At 34.9% G+C, this 18,421-nt stretch overlaps 1 pseudogene; it reads left to right on the top strand.

Moving 5' to 3' along the window:
* Positions 1-10,291: 10,291 nt before the first annotated feature.
* Positions 10,292-11,448, top strand: LOC146897905 (F-box/kelch-repeat protein At3g23880-like; annotated as a pseudogene).
* The last annotated feature ends 6,973 nt before the right edge of the window (positions 11,449-18,421 follow it).

Here is an 18,421-nt window from a genome sequence, read left to right on the forward strand (position 1 = left end):
TTGGAAATATCAGCAAATTGAGCGTGATATAATGAACAAGGGTAGGCTATTTGTCAAAAATGACAAGGGAGAGATTAGGCATGCACTTACCAAGGAGATGACAGCTACTGCCCGCTTAATTTTCCAATTCCTTGTCCACAATGCCCTTCCAAGAGCCCATACTTCCGATGCCCCAAAAGCCGTTCTACCACTCATCTGGTGCATTATGAAAGAAGTGCCTGTTGATATTGCTCGCATCATTGCTAATGAGATGAAGGCTGTGGCTTTGAAAGTAGCCACTGGTGCTAAGAAGGTGGCTTTGTTCTACCCGGGTTTGATTATGGGATTGCTGAAGGCTTATGGAGTGCCTATTTCTGGACCCTATGATGAAGATATTGAAGGGGTCATTACTGACACTCATATTCGCACCTGGGAGAAAACAGAGCAAAGGGCAGCTCAATACCATTTCTCTGATGATGAAGGTGGCCCATCTGAGGCTGCTGGTTCTTTTGACTTTTCAGGTTTGCAGACCTTTATGCTGGAGCAGCAGATGCATAACCAGTACGTGAGGGACCAGAACAGCTTCTTGATGGACCAGAATGAAGCAATTTGGAGGAGTAACATGGGCATACACCAGGACCTCTACAATGCTCACATGCATCCGGGAAATGCTGAGTACCCGGTTATGACTCCTGAGCAGTACCAGACTTATGTTCATTGGCCTGAGGGCAGGCCAAATCCTTATGTGGGGGTGGCTGATGCTGTTGATGATGAGGCGACACCTGATGATGCTGGAGTCGTGGGTGATGATGATGATGTGTACCAGGATCTTGATATGGATGATGCTGGAGAGGATGATCAGTGAACTTGAGTTTTTAGTGATGTTTTTCTTTTTGCTTTATAACTCTATGTTTTTATTTCATGTTGGAACATCTGTTTATTTTGGTTGTATTTTGTACTCTTCAAGCACTGTGGTTTTTAGTGCTTGATTTGTTACTTTGTTACTTTGTTACTTTATATTTGGTTTAATAACTTAGCTTTTTAGTTTAATAACTTATGCTTTGGATGAAATTTTTGTTACATCTTGCTTGTGTCTCTCAAAAGAAAATTGCTCATGAACAATAAATCTTAAAGTGCTCCATGGAGCCATGTTTGAGCAAAAGCAGGTGAGTGATAATGATATTACTTGTGATAAAGCGTAAGGCCAAGGTATTGGTTTTCTTTTATTCTAGGTTTTTAATAAGAATTTGAAACTTGTACTTTGCACAAATATATATCATTTAATTCTTTTCATAGACATAAATATTTTTGAACCACTTAGTACTTAACATAAATGTGAGGTAGCTTCAATCTGTTGTATATATGCTGGAGACCAATAATCACCGTCTAACTTGTTTTAGTTATGTTAAATCTGATAATTATTTTGAATTGTTTGAAAGCATGGAAAGGATCAAGGCACTTTTTGAATTGAGAGTAACCAACTTGACCACATAAAGCCTACCTGTGAGAAGAGCGAGTATCTGATACCCCAATCCGAGCCTAATGAATCAAGTCCTCAAACATGAACTGTCAATATTCATAAGCACAATGCTTGTTGAATTTGCCTGGAATTTTTCAAAAAAATCCAGTTCATGCTTGAATCTTATAGGACTTTGATATTTTTACTTTGTTGAACCCTTAACCTTTTTGTACTTTGTCCCTTGCCTTAGGATAGGGGAACATTCAATTAGAGTTTTTGTTGTATTCAAGTTGGGGAGAAAAAGGAGGCATTATATGTTAAGTTCTGGTGAAGTTGTAAAATAACCTGACAACGTTGAATCAAAGAAAAAAATTGTACATTTGAAAAAAAAAAAAAAAGAAAAAAAAAGAAAAGAAAAGAAAAAGGAAGTGAAAAATCAAAAAGAGAATAAGTTGTCAAGGTTATAAGTTTTATTGTTAATCACCAAAGGTTTTAATTCTTGGTAGGGAAGTATATGGATTTCAAGTTGTGATACAAAAAAATGTTCCTCTTTGATAGGCTTTCTGATCAATTGCCCCACATATGACATTTCTTTTGTAGCCCGGCCAAGTTATAACCCTTGCAAGACCTTTTGATCCATGCTTTTATGCTTTTTGAGACGATATTAGGATGGACACCTAACTTAAATAGGATGTTAGCATGATTGTTGGATGTGTGTTCATTACCTCATTCATTGTTATCATTATATTGCATTTACTTTCAAAGAAGTGTGTTAGGTGTGGTTCATAGATAGTTATGTTTATGTATTGAAGTTTATGATGTATAGTTTGTGCTTAGGACATTTTTCGCATTCTTAGTTTGAACCTAGAGTAGCGGAGGACTTCATGCTTGTCCACGCAATCATTTTTGAATCACCATTTGTTTATTTTTGTTTTGAATTGTTTGACACCATGTTGAAAACCTTGTCCAAAGCCTTGTTAGTTTCCTTTTCAATTAATTTGTTTGAGGACAAACAAAAAGCCAAGTTGGGGAGAGTTTGATAAGTGTTTAAAAGTGATATATTTCGCATAGGAGTTTAGTCGTTTTAGTGACTTGTTTTGCAAGATTCTCTATGGAAAACTCCAAATATTGTGTTAATATGTCATTTATGCTTTTGAGCCTTAGTCTACCCTTTTTGTGCAGGAAATTACAAGCAAGGAGCAAGAAATGTCAAAGTTCATGAAGCTACGCCATTAGCGTGTCCTACGCTATTGGCGTGATGAAGAAATACCCAAGGCCAGAGGGATACGCCATTAGCGCACCTGGGGCGTGGATCTGGAGCTCTTTTGAAGAGCTACGCTATTAGCGTATTTCACGCTATTAGCGTAAATGCTCCAGAGAGCCACGCTATTAGCGTGGCTGGAGCGTAGCAGCAGGGCAAGAACAACGTGGCAGGCTCCCATTGGCCAAATTATAGGCCGCCTTACCACGCTATTAGCGTGAGATGCGCTATTAGCGCAGGTGCAAAAACACAGGCCATTTAAATAGCATTTTTACCTCTCTTTTAGGTATTCACTATTCCATTAAAACATTTGACACATTTCTAGAGAGAGGTTAGAGCTATTTCATAGAGAGAAACACAAAGCAAGTGATTAAGGAGTAGATTCAACCCTAGATTCATTGAGACATCAAGGATCTTGGCATGGAATCTTCATCTTTCCTTCATTCCTTGCATTAGTTTACATGTCTATATGTAACTAACCTTCTTTGTAGTATTGAGGTAACTATCAAGCTATTATGTAATCTTTTGATCTTTTAATATATAAGGTTCTAGCTTAATGATTCAATATTGTTGTTATTCTTGCTTTTAATGCTTTCAAAGAGATTCAAGATGATTTGGACACAAACCCTTGAATCTAGACCTAGAATAACAATCTATCTTATGTTATATCATTCTTGACAAGTTTGTAAACCTTTGATAATTACTTTTAATCAAGCTTTTAATGCTTTCGGATACTTAATCAGGCTGGACACGGTCGATTAAGTCATCCGATCGACTTTGTTATCGTTTAAGGAATTTGGACACGAATGTTTAAACGATAACCTAGAAATAACGATGTCACTTTGGACACGAAGGATATTGTAGAAATGATTGTAATAATATTGGTTATAAAGCTAGAGTCTGTTAATCGATCGAGAGATTGCTGCTGTTATGCTTGCTCGTTATCTTATACCGCAAGCGAAATAGTTCGATCCCCTCTCGTTTTTACTTAAATGTCAAATATGGATATAGTGTTACAAACAAACAATTTATATCCAAACCCTTAATGTGAACGATTGTGTAAATGCTTATGATTAACGTAACTCCCTGTGGAAACGATCCTATATATACTCACGTGTACATAGTTATATGACGTGTAGGAAAAACCTTACATCAAGATTCTTCCATTAGGTCTCCTTCGTCTTCACCTTGTTGATCCAGATAGTTGCCAATGTCTGGTCCCGCGGCATCCATTACTAATTGCTCATAATTGTCAAACATTTCCCTTTGATCTCTACTTGCATAATAAGAGTGATTAACAGCCACTTGCGGAATCGGGGGAATTTCCTCACCATGGTTCGTCCAATGATAATAATTACTCATGAATCCCTTCAAACATAGATGTGCCCTCACAGTTGCTGGACTTTCATGTTTCAAACACTTGCATGTATTACATGGGCATCTGATATCCCCTCCTCCAATGTTATCTTTATCTTGTTCCAAAGCAAACTTAATAAACTCCAGAACTCCAGTATTAAATTCTGCAGTAATGTTCTTGTAACAATCAACTCTGTTATACATCCACTTTCTATTTTCAGGTACTTCCATTGGTGGTGTATTATTTAAAACGAATGGTTCAAGAACTGCGAGTGAGAAAACATCCATTCAATCAAAATCCAAATTAATAATCAAATATAACATTAAAAACATGTAAACATCACCAAATTATTAATAATCAAATATAACATTAAAAACATGTAAACAACACCAAATCTTGTTCCAAACACAACAACAGAGCATGTAAACAACATGGAATAGCACATCAACAGAGCATGTAAACAACACCAAATTATTTTTAAAAACATCTAGAAGAAGCATTTGTTTACCTGAAAAAGTAGAAGATTATGAAGTATATAAGTGGAACATTATACTACCAGTAGGCTCATTTTGCATTATTACTACAGTAGGTAAAAAAACTTTTAATTTCTTCAAAAAATTATATCAAACACAACAAAAAACACCAGGCGCTGATCACGCAACAAAAAAACAACGACAACAGCAGCACATTTTGCAGCTGCGGCAGCTAAACAGGTAAATACTATTAAGGCTCATATAGAGAGGTACCTTTAATATTAACTACCATCCTTTTGCTAGTATTTAATTACAGAGAGACATTAGTTAATCTTATAAAGTTACCTGTATAATATACCAACACAAAGTTTAGTCCAAATTCAACTTTTCTTCTTTTTTTAAAACCTGTATAATATACCTAACAACTTTTGAAGAAGTAACTACTAAGCTTGGTTGAGTGTCACAAGAAAGAACTAATGCAACATCAGTATTAGCTCCACTCAAATGCATGAAGTATGCACAGTGCAAATAAGAGAGATAGGCATACATATTAATTTCGATTTGACGGTGCAATATATGATATGTCAGCTGGCTATCTTGCTAAACATTATGTTTGAAAGTGAAGATCCGTCACATAACTAGTTGGGAGGTAATGCTAAAAAGACATCCCTGCACACAACTAGAAAGTACTTTTTTTTTTGTTGAAAAGCCAATATTATTAATAGGCACCAAAACTCTCAAGACAAGAGTCGGTACGAAAAACAAACAAAATACACCCCAACGCATAAGCATACAGGGCAGGAGCAAACAGAAAAAATAGCAGCACAAAAACGCTAGCTGCATAAAGTAAAAACAGCCCCTAATGCCCAGGCAATCAAAACAGCACCCCATTAACAGTTTCTACAGGCACCAAGCTGTCTAATTCAAGAAAAGACAGTACCAAAACAGCCACAACAGCAGCACTGTTACAACAGTCCCAAACACCCTCACTTGTTTACATGCTCTATAATGTCCATTAGCTTATGCAATACAAATGTATTATGGGAAAACCAATAAATGAATAAAATAGGACTGCAACAGAGCATGTAAACAAGCAGGAAGCAAAACCTACTCAATTTTCATTTACTAGACCTGCTTACATCTATATATTTTTTTGCTACAAGCCTACATGTCTTGTTATAATTTTTGGTGAAATATGAAGAACATTTGGATCACATTATTATTTATAACTGAAAATGGGTTTAATCTATCACAAATAGACAATATATTGGACTGTCGGTCATGTTCATATAATAACTTGACAGAGCTTGAATTTAACTTTATGTTTTTTAAAGTATTATATGAACAAAACAAAAAGTTAAATTCACCAACATACTAGCAGAGGCAAAACTCCAACAAGACACGTAACAGTAACCATAAAGACACAACATTCACCAACATCAAAACGCAACAATACAAATCAGGGAAAGCTAAACAAACTCAAAAAAACCTGCTAACTGTCATACAACCATAGTGCAGCCGACTCTTATTGCTACATCAGGGAATGATCATGCAGCGGTTGAGCGACTTTTGGGAAACTCTGGACAGTAGCAGGTAAAATTGGCTGATTTCCTTTGGTGAAGGTTCTTCAGTGGATTGAGTTTGATCCATTCAAACTCAGTTGCGTTCAACCGCCTTGTTTGGCATTTAAATATAATTTCCAAATTATAATGGTTGAGACACAAAACTGACTGGCGATAAAGGTTATACGTTGGGCTGAATCTGTGATTATCACTTATCCTCTTTCAATTTCTGATGACATGTTTACTTCATGTACATATGTTAATAATTGTTTTAGACACCTGAAATTATATTTTAAGACCGTTCATGTATTAATATATTTTTTGGTTATTCATTTAATAATACTTCAATAACTTGACATAGGTTGTTAGCACTAGGAGTCTGTGTGCAGGCTGTGGCGTGACAGTTTTGGTTGCTGAGAGGTTCTGGCCGGCTGTTTCGTGTTTGTTTGGCTGTTATCAGTTTGGTTTAGGTGTTGTTTTTGGTTTGCTGTTGTACTGTTGTGGCATCTCAGCCTTTGTTTTTGGCCTTCAGGATGTGCACTAACTTCCTACGGTTGAGTAGTGAAGTTATGCCATGCCTTCTCTTTTGTATCATTCTCAGCCTGTCGTACTTCTTGTGCAAGACAATTAATATACGTGCTGTTTCAAAAAAAAACCATAGTGCAGCCTAGGAAAATTATTTAAAACCATATATGATGTAGTTAAGTTAACATTTCTAAAAATTATTTAAAACTTTCTATTGTGTGGTAGTTTAAGGACACATATTTCATCAATGTAAATTCTTCTAGCCAAAACTCGATTGATTGAAAATCTTGGTAACTAACTTTGTTTACAATTTTTTTCATTTCTGTTTGCATTTGTTTTACAATATCATCCTTTTTTAATGTTCTAACCTTGCAATATATACCATGTAAAATTGAAGTAGCAGTTTAGCTGCAAAACCGTTATTTTTTTAAATTGTAACCTAACAGCTTACAAAACCAATTCTAGCACAAGCCTAGGAACTGAAGGATAGCTGAAAAACAGAAAGTCCAACACGAATTCATTGAAAAACAAGTCTTATACTACCAATTTTCAACAAAATCAAAAGTTAAATAATCTCAGTCTTCAACAACAATCATTCAAAATACAAAATTAAAAATCAAAATTAATAACAAACATAGGTAAGGGTTTGGATTCACCTGTTTCAGAGAATGTGTGTGAGCAAGTTCACTGATTCACTTTTGGATTCAGAAAGGAGAGTGAGTTCACTGTTACACCACAAAACCCAAAACAAATTGCAATAAAATATAAAAAATAAAAAAATAAATTAAATTCTTTGATTGATAGAGAGAGAGAGAGAGAGAGAGAGAGAGAGAGAGAGAGAGAGAGAGAGAGATGTTACCATGAGTGTGAGTTCATCGATGAGAAGGAAAGATTTCAGAGAAAGAAATTCTGAGAGATTCGGTGAGATTCGGAGAGATTCAGCGAGATTAAGTGAAGATTTGAGAGATTTTTGGTGAAGATTACGATTCTGGGAAGGATTACGATTCTGGGAGAACAAACGAAGGAAGGATTCTGAGATTAAGTGAAGATTCAATGAATTTGGGGGAAAATTTTGGAACGAGAGGGAGTATTAAGTGATTTTGGTACTGATTTCATCTTTGTGGGTTCAATGAATTTGAGAGAACATTCTAATTTTGGGTTCAAAACTTGGAGCCAAATTTTGGGGAAAAATGTTATTTTAGGGTTTGTGAAAAAAAAAGAGGGGGAATATTTTAGTATAAGAGAGGGAAAGCCAAAACGTGAAACAATTGGGGGGAATAATTCACTTTTCTCATTAATTGTTTGTGAGGGATTAATTGCCTCACCAACTATATAATTGACATAAGTGACGATTTTAGTGAGGGAATCGTTAGAGAGGGCTCAGTTCCATGACAAATTCCTTAACAAACATTTAACTCATCAATTTTGCAAGGGATTTAGTGACGGATGTTTTGTGAGGGATATTTTGTGAGGGATGTTTAAACCATTCCCTCACTAATAATTGGCAATTAAATATTTGTATTTAATACTAAAATCCGTCCCTAATTCCGTCACAATTAGTTAGGGAATTTTGTCCCTCCCTAAAATCCGTCTCTAATTCGCGTTTTTTTAGTAGTGTGAGTTGTTCTTCTACTTCATAGGGGGTATCTAAAATATTGAACCAAATGAAAGGATGTCAATGCACGTGAACATCTATTAAACCGGAGTGTTGTACAGATTAACCAATTTACCCTCTCTGGTCGACCTTATTTCTTATGTACATACCTGATATCACAAAAATCCCCAATTATGCACTATGGGAGGTTAGTCTGGCGCGCAAGATTGGTGATTAAGTTCCACGAATCTAGTCTCCTACCACTTTCTGGAAACCCATAATAACCTATAAATTTCCCATAAACTCTTCGACAATCTTCAATTGGTGCGCTTATATGATTGGGATAATAATTCAAAATGGTAAAGTTAAAGTATTTCCGCCATAACAAAGCGATGACATCGCCTCTACCTCGTCTGAATAATGAAATTCCTCTATTTTATTTAGAGCGACTAATATCTCTGAAAGAAAAATATCATCCAAATTATAATTACGGACGAGAAATTTAAGTGTTGGATCTATGCTCAGGTTTCCCTTGCCTCGCCAGTTCTAGCTGATCATAGTCATATTTTCAGAAAGTGATTGATGTTACCACCATTACTATTCACCCTCATCATACCCCAAACAAACAAACACAATCATAATGGAATAAACCACAGAATCCAGTTAGAATAGACCAAACGATTCGAAAACCAAACTCTCACAAGAATCAACAAGGGTGAAACTCAAAATTGGAGAAACGCCCTTAAGACCGTAGAAGAAGAAACTGTATTTCCCCAAAGCAGGGAACCCAAGCAGAACCCCCGTGATTGTCTTGCTTAATTTTCGTAACCCAGGTAAGACCTTGCGGTCTTCCTACTTAATTTCTTGATCGATCTTGAATATGTGCATTTAGAAACCAAACTAACACTTGGTTGGTGAAATTTTTGTTTGAACCTAACACAACCCGTGAAAATTTTCTTTACTTATAAACCCTCGTTCAGACCATCTCTCATTCAATGTGTGATTCTTTAATAATTATCAAATATGTTATTTCCTGTATTATTTTTTTTCTCTTAAAAGTAGTTCTTTACATTTATCAAAAAAATAAAAAAGTTTTCTTAAAATCGATTTGCCAATCAGTAATTTTTTTTTTTACAGAACACCAACAATATTTAAAAACTAAAAGGACTTATGTGGTACAAAAAAAAACTTAAAAATAAATTTGTTACAATTAAGAGCTTGTTTCTTATAGTTTTTTTTACAGCCTGTTTTTAGATTTTTTTTTGGATTCTGATTTTTTTAAAAATTTGTAACAAACGGATGTAAAACTCTTAAAAGTGATTATTTGTTTAAAAAAAATGATTTTTTTTCCTTAAAAAAACTATAACAAACGGGCTCTAAGAGCAGCTTCTCAAAAAATAGATTTTTTTAGAGGAGAGAGAAAATACGATTTAAAAGATTGAACTAATTTTGTAACAAAAAATCTCTTTTATATAGTTGTATCCAAACAAACTAGATTATTTGTTTAAAAAAAGTGATTTTTGTTACGGTAAACAAACGCAAAATAGATTCTGATTTTTCTCAAAGAGCCCGTTTGTTATAGCTTTTTTAAGAAAAAAATCACTTATTTTAAAAAAATAATCACTTTTAAGAGTTTTGCATCTGCTTCAAATGAGAAGTTGTTAAGAGCAGCTTCTCAAAAAATAGATTTTTTTTAGAGGAGAGAGAAAATATTGTTTAGAAGATTGAGCTAATTTTGTAACAAAAAATCCCTTTTATATAGTTGTATCCAAACAAACTAGATTATTTGTTTAAAAAAATGATTTTTATTACGGTAAACAAACGCAAAATAGATTCTGATTTTTCATAAAATCCCTAAAATAAAATCTCTAAATTATTTTATTTCAAAATCTCTTTTATTTTAATCCGTAACAAACGGGTCTTAAATAACTCAAAGGATTCTAGTGTAATTTAGCCTAGATAAATTTATTACTTACCCATAAAAAAAAAAATTATTCTCCTTCAAAAAAAATAATAAATACTTATTTATTCACCTATATATTTCATCACGTGGAATCCCCAGGGTTACGTGCAACATATTCAAGAACGTGGAAGAGGAGAAAAACACTTACATGGCGAAGATGAATGCAACGTTCTATCTTCCAGCTGAATTACTCATTCAAATCCTGCTGAGGTTGCCGGTGAAGTCTCTTTTATGTTTCAAATGCGTTTGTAAGTCATGGTTTTCTCTTATCTCTGATCCTCACTTTGCAAATTCGCATGTTGATGTTTCCGCAGCAAGAATTGTGTTAATATCAAGAACTCCAACTCCTGTTGGAATTCGCTCTATAGATTTTGAAACATCCACGGAACATGATTGTGTTTCACTGGACCATACTTTTCTCCTTCCCCGACGTGATTTTTTTTATGAAATAAAAGGTTCATGCTGAGGGTTTATAATTTTGCACTGTTCAACAAACCTATGCGTATGGAATCCATCCTCTAGGTTTCACAAAGAAATATCTTTGTCTCCTTTTGCTTTGAAATTACGAGCATACTATCATTATCATCTATATGGTTTTGGTTATGACCGGTTAAGAGATGATTACTTGGTGGTTTTATTGTCCTCTCGTCCAACCTTAGACAAAACTTCATCACGGTTGGAGTTTTTCTCTTTGAGAGATAATAAGTGGAATGAAATTGAAGGTCCTCACATCACTTATTTGAATGCCACGGCTTATCGCAAAGCAGGATCATTGTTTAATGGGGCTATTCATTGGTTTGCTTCTCGTTATTATAATATACGAGTGGAAGTTATTGTTGTCTTTGATTTAACGGAAAGGAAACTGTTAGAGATACCTCTTCCGGATGATTTTAACCATGATCCTGTGTATTATGGTTTGTGGGTATTTGGAGAATTTCTTAGTCTATGGAGTAGGAAGTTTCATAAATATTGTCGGACAGTTGAAATATGGGTGATGAAGGAATACAAACAAAATTCGTCTTGGACTAAGTCTCTTGTAATTCCTATTGATGCTGGGCTTTACTTTTCCCCTATATACTCTACAAAAAGTGGTGATATTATTGGAACTAGTAATATTGGTCGTGGATTGGTGAAGTATAATAATAAAGGACAGCTGTTAGAGTATCTCGAAATGAATCCAAATGCATTGGAAGTGGCCATGTATACAGAGTCTCTGCTTTCACTCCCTGGTGGACCATGATCAAATTTAACAAGATGGCAAAAAAATCACAAAGAATGAGGTTTTGAAATACTCTCCTTTTCCATTTTCTTGATATTTATAGTAATGTTGTATTATCAAATCTTAGGTGGCTGCATTTGTAGGTTAATATGTGCTTGACTGCATTTGTAATATGCTTACAGGAAATGTTGAAAGCTTTGTTTGTATGATTCACTTTTAGTTATGCATGTCTCACTGCTTGAAATTCTTTTTAATGATATGGTAAATTAATCTGATGAATTTATGGATTTTCAGGCAAAAGGAAGATTATATTCTCTAATTTCATTGGACTCTATTAACTTTGGCCCTTGCCATTTCTATGTTTCAAACCAGGAAAAACAAAAACTAATTGATAAGCTACACATGAATTAATAAGACTTTAAATCAGAAGAAACATCAAAATTAAATGATCTCATGATCCTAAATAATGCTGCAGTCACAACTTTTAAGTCTTAGCACTTTATTCAATGAATAAAGGTAACAAAGAGAAGATAATTTTTGTTGTTGAAATGTAACATATCTACATGTGATTTTATCTACTCAACTTTGCAGAGTGGTATATGAGTAAAAAATACTGTTGCAGGAAGCATTCCTTGAAAGCTAGGATAAAAACTTATATGACAGCTTTGCATACATTCATGTTTATTGCTCACTCATTTTCTATTCATTGTGTATTTTTGGGGGGATAATTCATTGTATTTTCTTATTGAACTATTCATTTTGTTATTGACACTATTTGTTTGATCTTTTATAATTCTCTTTATTTACATTTTGTCTAGTTGTTGATCGGTTTGTGTATATAGTACAAACTATTTGTTTGACCTTTTATATTTCCTTCATTTACATTTTGATATACTTGATGATTGGTTCTTATTGTCTCATCGATGATAAGCTAACAATACATGTTTGGATTGCCGGTGAGATTAGCAAATATCATGGTGGCGCCATAATTTTGTTGAAGCTACAATGTGTAGTCTTGGCCAAAATTCCAATGGTCTATCGTGATTCTTCCAAACTCACCGTAATTTCTAGCACACGTACACGTTTATTTGACATGGATAGAAAAATTAAATCCTTTTCACATGGAATGTTCATTTTATAATGGAGTTAAAGTCGCAATCAAATTGCGATTGCAGCTGCGATATCATGCACTAGAGATCTCAACAGCCATTATTTGACTTGTGAGTGAGTGAAAGGGGCTTACAAACACGAGATCTTAGGTTCGATCTCGAATTCAAGCATATGAAAAGAATTATATTGGGAGAAGTCCTAGAGTTTGGATGCATATTTCTTAGAAAAACTGTCATTTACGAATAGACATAAGACTAGTGGCTTCTTAGGGTTCTTTTTATTCTTATGAATTAAATTTGTTGTAGAGAATTGGTTGCACTGAACTCAAATCGTATATGTTACTGACACATTTACTTGTTTGCAATTACTGTTTATTTGAATATTGACTAATGGTGCAATATTTGATTGAAGTTGTGTAGTTTCAGCAAAACAATGTTTAGATACATCATATATTCACATTTATTTATTTTTGCAGGTTTCCCAAAGAAGATGGGAAGTCAAAATAAGTTAAAGGATCATTTTCCTTCTAGACTTTGTCAAGAAGAAGATATTTTCAGCACTCTTTGCTCTTTTTTATGAACATTGGCTACTTGTTTCAAACTGTATATTTCGTCTTCCCATTGATTTTTAGTTATTTAATTGTCCTACATGGTTCTTTCCTACATCAATTTTTTATGTTTCTGTTGGCTTTTTAAGTGGTTCATTTTGGTAGTATGTGGAACATAAGGAATAACATAATAAGATTGAAACAATAGTCTTTTTCTATGTTGTACTCATAGTTTATGCATAAGCAATTATAACTCATGCTTATGCATAAGCACTTATATGATAAACGTTTATGCTATAAGTACTAAATTAAGTTGTTTATCCACATTGACCCTTGATCCTTAAAAGCTTTGAGCAATATAGTATACCTTACCAATAATATTTTATTGGATCTAGTTCAAATTCCAAAATATAGTATACGTTACTAATACTATTTTATTTCTCATCATTTGTTCTCTGACTTCTGAAGATCATTCACTGCAACAGCTCTTTTTATAACACATGTGTTCACTAGATATTGAGAATAGTAGTTTCTACATAACTGTTTTTCAGGATGCAAGAAATTAAGGATGGATCGTAGATTCAGAGAGGTGCTTTGATAGAAATTCTACTACTCAGAAGCCGCCAAGAAAAAATAGTGACTTTCAAAGGGATTGTCTTGTTCCAAATAATGTTGGTAAAATCATACCCTCCACTAGGCTCCCTTGATAATAACAATTGATAAATTCCACTGACCTGATCGTGCAACCTTTTGTTGGATCTAAGTGTCATAACCACATGTTGTCTTCATGCAAAACAATAGAAATTAACAGCTCACTCCACTCCCTCATTTGATATTCCTCTGAAGCCAACAATCGTCGTCTCCATTTCGATGTCTCCCCCTCCATACCCCAACCTAGAGTGCTCATCTCAGCAACAGATGATAACTTATTTTCATCTAGATAAAAAATAGGGTCTTGCTAACAAGTTCCATAAGGGCATTTGTTAAGGATTCAAAAAATAGAAACAATTGATAACTTTTATGTAGAAAAAGTTATTTTTTGATGTTTTAATGTGTTGAATACACAAATTTCAAGACATTCCATTTTAAATTTCTTATCAAGTGCCCTAAGGGCATTCGTTAACATTTCCCTAAAAAATATTCCTAAATGTCACATAAGGGTACCCAATCCAGCCATGGACCCTACCAAACTAATGTAGACGATCCATTGCCTACCACCCTACTCAAACTATCGTCAAACCAAGTGCACTTAGTCTCATCAAATCTTTCCACCAAACCGAGCCTAGTCTTCCACCATCACAAACATGCCCCCTCCTCAACATAATGCGCGACTCAAACATATACACACTACCCCTATCCACCTACAACCTCCAAAATTAATTTTCCGATAATGTCAGATTAAACTCCCTTATCGTCCTAAACCCCAGTCCTCCTTCTTCTTTAATTAAGCAAATAGTACAATTAACAAATTTCCAAATTAAATTTTATTAGAAATCCAATCCAATGTATTTACATATAAACGTTTGCGCACAAGCACACACGTATAAATATAAATATAAAATAATTAAAGACATATGCTTCATGAAGTTCAATTATCTAAGAAAGATTGATCCTTGCATTAACTATAATTCCCTTGTAATACTTAAGTATGTTGAAACTGATTCAAAATTTGATGGATAAAGAATATTGTTGCTAAAAATATTAATTCTTGATTTGTTTCAAATATAATTTGTGCTTCGAAGATTGTTGCTGAAAATATATTTATGGATAGTAAATATATTTTTGTACCGTATGAAGAAAGATTTGATGCAAATATATATTTTTAAAAGGGAATATTTGATGCAAATATATTTTGTGCTGAAGGAGGGAAAAAAAACAAACCTTCAGCATGATATCCGTTTTAAATTTATGAGTTATATTTCTCTATAAATACAGATCTTGTATTAGATGAAATATGAGAGAGTAGAAAAACAAGGATTAGAAGCCAACAACAAAATTAGGGTTTGGAGAGTTTTCTCGTGTCAACAAACACTAGGGTTGGGATTGAATCACCATTGATTCACCTTGGATACACTATTAGGATTGAGTCTCTTGGTCACAGGAAGATATTTGGAACTTTGGGTAGAATTGGGTTTGAAGACTGATTCTTATAACCCTTTTTATATGTCTTTGTAAAATTACTCATCATTATAGTGGAACAGAGAGCTGCACATCAAATACTATTGGTTTGATTTTTTAACGAATTCACAACAATTGGCGCCCACTGTGGGGCACAAGGATCAAATTGATAATCAAGTACCATTGGTTTGAAGTGGGATATTGAGAAGTTTACCGAGATAATGATTTTGGGTTATGGAAGGTAAAGATGCAAGCGATGTTAATACAACAAAAGTGTGAGAAAGGTTGAACGGTAAAGGTGATGTTTCGAACCTTGGTAATGATGCCTTGTAGATCGGTATCCGTCTGGAGAGACGTTAAACACTCAACACCAGCCTGTAGAGGCGGTGAAAAGAATACAGTTTGGAGAGGCGGAGGTAAGAATATTCGTGATCAACCGTTGAGGTGGAGTTGCATGGTGAAAGTCATAGTGGATGTACGCATTTTCTAGTTGAGGTAGAGAAAGCTCGGCTTGAGGTAGAGTTGATGACACCGAGAATGGTAAAACTATGGAGACTTTGGGTGTTATGTTCTAGTTGTGAGTAAGGGAATTCTACAAGAGGACGAAATGCATTTCGGGGTTTGAAGAATTTATGGCATGACTTGTGGGATTACCGGAAAAGACAAAAGGTAATTGGAGGCAAGTGAATCTTCAGGAGGACGGATATGATCACTCCGAAGAGTTGAAAAGGTTTATGGTGTAGACTTATGGAACTACCTAAAAATTTTAGTGTAGTTGGATGCAAGGATAATCTTCAAGAGGGTGGAAGGCATTAGGAGGGTTGAAGAGGCAAAGGGTGGAAGCTTGTGAAAGCAAGGGAAGATGAAGCATGGAGAGAGCAGCAAGGTGATTGATGGTTAAATTGACATATAACAAATTTAGAGTCAAGGTTGAGAAATGTTGAAATTGACTCAAAATTTGATGGAAGAATAATACTGTTACTAAAAATATTCTTGATTGAAGTTGTGTAGTTTCAGCAAAACAATGTTTATATACATCATATATTGACATACTCTCTCCGGTCTCAAAAGTAAGAAACAAAAAAATAAAATTGGTGGTCTCAAATATAAGAAAAAGTATAGTAAAATGAACCTATTAAATGCCACAATTTCAGGTTTACCCTCATTAAAACCACTTCATCATTGATGTCTTTACTACTCCAAGACAATGGTAAATTTGAAAAAATATCACTTTTTATAATGACTTAAATGTGGTCAATCCACTTTCTTAGTATGTATGTATCATACCCCAATTTTTGACCTAAGAATCCTACATTCATACACCGACACGTGTCCTTTGACCTGATTAACTCTTTGACTTTTTCAGCGAAAAATTTGGCAGAGAGGTATTTTAAAATACCTCATGTTTGGTTTTGAGTTGGACCCTTTTCTCTCATTATTTTATTTTTTTAATTTAAATTTTAATTTCCATCTTCTATTTTAATTTTTGTTTTTAAACTGACTTTAATTTTGGCTTCTTAAAAAAATCTTTATTTTTATTATCTATTTCTCTTTTAATCATATCATTATTGTTAGTCTTTATCTTTTTTATTCCATTTTTATTATTCATGTTTGTCCAATAAAAGTCCAAAAGGTCCAAGTTCAAAACACGTCATGCTCCTCATACGAGCCATTCCAATCCGTTTCAAGCTCCCTTTGCAACAAGTCAGGAACAACGGTTACACGCCTCAATCCTCATCCGCGTTTTGTTCCTTCCTCATCCCAATCCAAGCCATTTTTCTCTGCATCTTTCAACAAACACTAACCTAAAATCCCACACTATAAAAGGAACCTGCAAACACACAAGTTAGGGGCCGAAATTTCAATCCCAACCTGTAAACAAATCACGCACAAATTCATCAGCTTTCACACACGCACATCTCATCATAACCTGCGTCTCACAAGAACAACACAACAGTCACGATTGCAAAACCCAACACCCTCGAATCTGATTCGAAACTCACAGGAACAGCATCTGTCAAACAACCGTCACAGACACCGCAACCTATAAAACCCATTTTCGTAAACCAGCATAGATAAATCGACATCATAACCCAAAGCACAATTTCAACACGACATCAGTAACCACAAACCCCAACACACATAACCTTCAAACCCGACGAGTCCACACAAACCACAACGCACGCAGTCGACCGTTCCCAACACAAATCCAATCGCAAGCATCAACAACCTAGTAGCAATCTGCCGAACCGACGCATCACGAACCGTCACCAAACCCAGACGAAAACAAACCCCATTCAATCTCGGATTCAGACACACGAACAGAAGCTAAGGGACAACTTCAAAGTCGCTGCAAACATCAACAACGTTCAATCCAGACCGTTTTCAGGCCGTCACGAACCGCACACACACAAGGCCGATTCATAAACCGGTTCTCACAAACGGAACAGACAGGCACGCAAGCGGGGACAACACACCAGAACCGGCCATCTCAAACAAAACGGAGTTGAATCGCTCATCCCTCAAACCGCAACATCAAGTCCGAACCGAAAATCAAAGGTAGCGTTTCTATTTGTTTAGTTTCTGTTTCTTTTTAGACATAGAACTTAAGGATTTGTACTTGGGGATTTTGGATTTAAAAAGAAATAACGAGGGTAAGGAGAGTTTGTATTTGGGGATTTTGGTTTTAAAAAGAACACATGAGGTGAGAAAGAGAACACGCAGCTTTAAGAGAGGGAAGAGAGTGATCTGTTAGAAGAAGAAGATAGATGAACAGGGTTTCGAAAGAGAGAATGAGGGAGAAGATAGAGGGTAGAGAGAGAAACTCTCTGTAAAATGAATGAAAAATGGGTTAACAACCCATATATGCTCCCCCAACCGGTCGGTTCCTGAAACCGACCCGGTACTATACAAACTTGACCCGACAAACCTTCCAGGCCCATGCGCGCCCCTGCTTCTTTTAAGGCCCAGTATGCATTTTTGTTCCCTGCACCCCCATGCCTACTCTCTGCACCCCCCTGCATGCATCTTTATTTTTATCTCTAGATTATTCATTTCCTATGCATTTAATTACCATTGTATATTGTTTCACAGCATCTCAATTATTTCATGTTGCATTTTTAGCATTTGTAATTACCATCATTTATTTTATTGCATAGTCTTTAGTTTGTAAATTAGGATTGAATGTAAATAATCCATGCATTTTTAGTTTAGTCTCTATCATTTCATATTTTTAATTTAGTTTGTAGTTTCGC

Source organism: Medicago sativa, chromosome 8 (assembly GCF_051527215.1).
Source record: "Medicago sativa cultivar Bolivia chromosome 8, Bolivia_mono, whole genome shotgun sequence".
NCBI classification, from domain to species: domain Eukaryota; kingdom Viridiplantae; phylum Streptophyta; class Magnoliopsida; order Fabales; family Fabaceae; genus Medicago; species Medicago sativa.